The following is a 4,641-nucleotide window of genomic DNA, read 5'->3' as shown; positions in this document are numbered from 1 at the left end:
TATATTATTTTAATTGGTTTATTGTTCATAAATTGGAATTACATCCTTGTCCCATATAAATTATTCAAAAGTTATACATACTAGGTATGTAAACATGCAATAATAATTATTATTCCTTTTTTCATTTGTGTCAACAAGAAATAAATAATTTGAAAATATCCTGGTGAAAATAGTTAAGAATTATGCTAGGTTTGTTCTGTCCTTCCTTCTTGAAAATAGTTTCTTTCTGGTTCATAATGGGTACATTACAAACAGACTTTTATTTTTTACTGTCAGTTTTGATCTCAGAGATACATGTAGTTGTTTTTCCCTTTTATTTTTGGGCGAGCTGCCATCAAATCTTGCACTTCTGTCATCTGGTTGAAGGTCCCATACATTCTATAAAGAAAATATGGAGTAAATGTCAGTTATGTACATAGATAACTACTGCATACATGCATGTACATAATCTTTCAGAGTAAGCCTACATGTAAAACAAACTAGTTCCAATTGTTTTCTGTCAAACACAAATTTATAACAATTACACATTTTTTGAACACGTTTATCAAAATCAAACCTCACTAGATACTTAGTCATTTCTTGAATTACAGGGGTCTAGGCATTTTCATGTGAAGAATAATGGTACTAATTAGTGCCAGAATTTATGTAGCCTAACTGTATTGGACATAATATATAATACATATTTTAAAAAGTCAATTACTATTCTTTATTTACACCACTTATGATGTATTGGTGTGAATTTTATATAATTAAGACCAGCAGATAGGATAACCAGTACACACACGAGCACTGATGAAGTAAGTTTGAAAGTGGCTTCTTTAATACAGCAATATCCATAGCATACAGTAAAAGGATATATATCACTGATATACATAAATACACAAATAGATATCGGAAAAAAATATCACACTCCTGACGCTGTAAGCCTGTAACAGTAGCTACATATGTACATGTATATCGTACATGTATAACACTGAAGAATGCGATCATCTTGTATAATACGACTCTACTAATGCTTCTGTTGTAATCCAAGATTAAATCTGTTATATGTTCCCCAATTTATCAACACTTTTCCTGATTTCTAATCTCTATTTTACTATGGTACCAATCCCGAAAAGCGACCAAACACTTACAATAGAATATAACTGCTCCCCCTTCGGGGCCCCACTCACCTTATAGAGACGAAGAGAAGTCAGTTTATGTGGTTTTGGTAGATCATTCACAAATCATAGTTGTTGTAATAGCTCGAATTCGTTTCCATATAATATTCTCAGCAATTCACAACATTTCTTAGTTTAAATGATTTCCTTATTCACTTCGAATCAGCAGTTGATTCTAAGCCGGCGAGCTTTCACTGCAAAGTAAACAACTTTTATTTCCGGACATGCGCAAAGCCTACGGATCATGCGGCTGTTGTCAGTACAATATGTGACAGGGTGGGCGTCCTTCCATGACCCTGGCGGGACGTTTATTCAATCAAGCAGGCAAACAAATTGAACAAACGTGGTAGCCCTTCATTTCACTTTAAACATGCACAGGACCAATACCACGTCTTTAGGCGTCTTAGTTATTCAGAAGAAATGCTATAGAGATTTTATCATATTTATATTAACTCCTGTGAACTAGGATGGCGATGAAGGTCATTCATTGAGACAACATGCTAGCCCTTCATACGAACGTGCTGCAGACCCAATATATTCACAAAAAAATGTTTAAAAACGGAAGCTTACACTTGTATTTGACTCCTGTGGCCTTGAGTGAAGGTTAAAGTCATTAATGTGATCAAACCTGGTAGCCCTTCAACCCTCTGAGTTATTCATAGGAAGTAGTTTAAAGGTTTTAGCCTATTTAACGTCTATGACCTTGAATGGCGGTCAAGTCCATTCATTTGAACACGCTTTGTAGCCCTTTATCCTGGCATGCTACAGGGCATATACCCGTACCTTAGGCCTTTCGGTTATTGAGAAGTCGTTTGAACGAAAAGTTTACGAAAGGCACATGGCGCACGACGACGGACGAAGCCAGGGCCGTTTTCGATTATGCGGTTTGACTGTTTGGGTTCGTTTATGAATTAAAGACGGACTTGTGATTTTAGATTGTTTTCAGACGAGCCTTTAATTGACAAAGCTCTCACAGGCCTGTATAAAAAAACTGCAAGCCCGTCAGAATTTATACTTGAAATAATGACTTTAACCAACGGTCGAACCGGTTGTTCCGAATAAACGAAGACGGTCTGGTGTCTAGGCCATCAATCCTGACCCTTCGAATGAGTCTGAACAACTCAAAAAGCTTCTACAAACTAACGAAATAGAAGTACCTCGAGTCTTGAAACAAATTGCCTAAATCGCATTTGAAATGAACACAAATTTAAGATACTACAAAAATAACAACAAAAACCTGCATTTTGAAGAATTTTTACGTCAAAATGTAGAGATATTGTCCCGCCGTCCTCGAATTCCTGACGTCACGTAATTTTTTCTGACACCATTTTATTGTTTCTGTCATGTCGCCACAATTAATTTCTTTTTAATTGATTAATTTTTCTCTCCAGGCCATATCACACTAGTGACATATATGCAAAGTATTACACGTGATATCACGGATATCGGGCTGATTATGTGATACATATGTATTTACACTCACACTTCGCAATAGTTAAGGTCAATATACACAAATATCGCAACTTCCACATCTACATGTACATGCCATACATCGATTTCCATTCCAAAACAAATTTGCGAGGCTTAATTAACATTCGCGTATTCACTTTAACACTACATTTCAACGAAGGGAAATAACTCTTGATAGATCTTTAATAGACAACAACAAATATATACTTATGTGATTTAAAATAGTTCTTCAAATGGTAACATATCTGTACTCTCTTATGTATCTTCTGTACATGTAATATTGTGTATGTTATTTAAAAAATATGAACACTAAAAAAAAAAACCACAAAAAAAACAAAAACAAAAAAAAACATTCACGGATTTAACAATTAAATGTAAATTCATATCCGTGAATTTACTCGGACCGCGAAATTCAATTGCACGCAAAGAAACGTTGATTTTCAGTAAATACATCATTTGTTAAGTTTATGTCAGAACTAAAATAAATGAATTCAATTGATTTTGTTACCAAACGCAATACACAGAATGTACGTAAACTCTCGTAAGACTATTAAGATAAATATCAATGGGAAAAGGCATATTATGAACGTGGTCATTTCTAAAGGATCTTATAGCTATTGATATAACTTTTAGCAACATACAATGTACAATAAATATAATAAAAATAGTTCCGTTTTCTCTAGGTTTCATTCCCATCCTGCTGCTTGTATCTCTCTTTAATTATAACTATATAAAACTAAGTAATGTATCATTTGATTAATTAATTAATAAGCGAGACTGATACTGACTCATTCGACCTAAACACATTTCAGTTCTGTGTAAATTTCCCTTAAAACATAGCAACAATGTGATCGGCAAAAACACCGTTCATATAATTGCATAAAGTAGATGTTGGAATAAAACCTTTCAATTCATTAATTATTTACGCATATATACAGGAATATTGGAAGAATGGAAGTTACATGAGAGTTTCCACCAAATGAAACAAATACATTTACAAAGAGACTTTAAATAATTGACTTGAATACTGTAAAAGTACATATAGCTCTCGCCTTCTTCACAGAACTAACAATTAATGCAGGTGGGCAACCAAGTGCAAATATATCATGTACTTATATGATGGCCTAACAGTCTCAGATTATTTAAGCAATACACTGTTATCAGATGTCATAGACAGTTGACTTGAAGCCAATCCGATTGGAAGATAAATAGAATGACGGGCGCCACGAAGATTTATCTCCCAGCATTTGCATTCAAAACATTAGTAATAAAATCACAGGTAAATATATTTTGCATTGCCCGCTAGCAGTTTTGTTGACGCCACCAGGTTCAACGAATTGAATGGTCTGTGTTCCAACTCTTGCTTCAATTTCAACAAATTTTATTTCAAAAAATCATTTGTAAAAGGATTGAATAACATGCATAGCCTATACGAGTTCTCTCCTTAGAACTCTTGATTCACTCGATAGTGCCTATCAACAGGTGATAAAACAAAATGTTTATGCTAATTAATTAATTAGATTTTATATCTTGAAAACTATGATAGTATTTGAATAACAAAATAAATCTCCATAAAGCCATTGTCAAATAATATACCGCTGTAACTAATTTTAAAGATAAAAGTAACGACGGACGTTGGGCGCCGTCCAGAGTATTTAATTTGAAAAAGGTAAACATTCTGTTTTTTATCCCCCGTGAAACGCGTTTGCGGGGGATATTGTTTTGGGCTCCGTCCGTCCGTCTATCCATCAGTCCGAGATCCTTTTCCGGGCTATAACTCAAAAATGTTTCCCGTAACTATGGAAATTTCTCAAAAATACCAAATTACTGTTTCCTTTTGTTTCCGGACTATAACTACAAAACTGTTCAACGCAGCTCCATTAAACTTTCTATATACATCAGACAAGTGCCCTAGTTGTGCCTTTTGCAATATGCGGACATTCTATTTTTGGAATAATTTCCGTTATCTTGGAAACACTAACTTTAAGTCAAAAATACCAAATTACTGTTT

At 34.2% G+C, this 4,641-nt stretch overlaps 1 long non-coding RNA gene across 1 annotated transcript; it reads right to left on the bottom strand.

The window, feature by feature from the left end:
• On the bottom strand, nt 1-1,376 carry LOC138336974 (uncharacterized). The gene is made up of 2 exons (XR_011210511.1): nt 1,173-1,376; nt 1-378 (listed from the first exon to the last, which is right to left on the bottom strand). It is a non-coding gene; the product is annotated as an uncharacterized lncRNA (long non-coding RNA).
• Between the last annotated feature and the right edge of the window lie 3,265 nt (nt 1,377-4,641).

This window comes from Argopecten irradians, chromosome 12, assembly GCF_041381155.1.
Source record: "Argopecten irradians isolate NY chromosome 12, Ai_NY, whole genome shotgun sequence".
Taxonomy (NCBI): Eukaryota; Metazoa; Mollusca; class Bivalvia; order Pectinida; family Pectinidae; genus Argopecten; species Argopecten irradians.
Note: the sequence above shows the minus strand (reverse complement) of the source record. Positions and strands in the feature narration are given on the sequence as shown.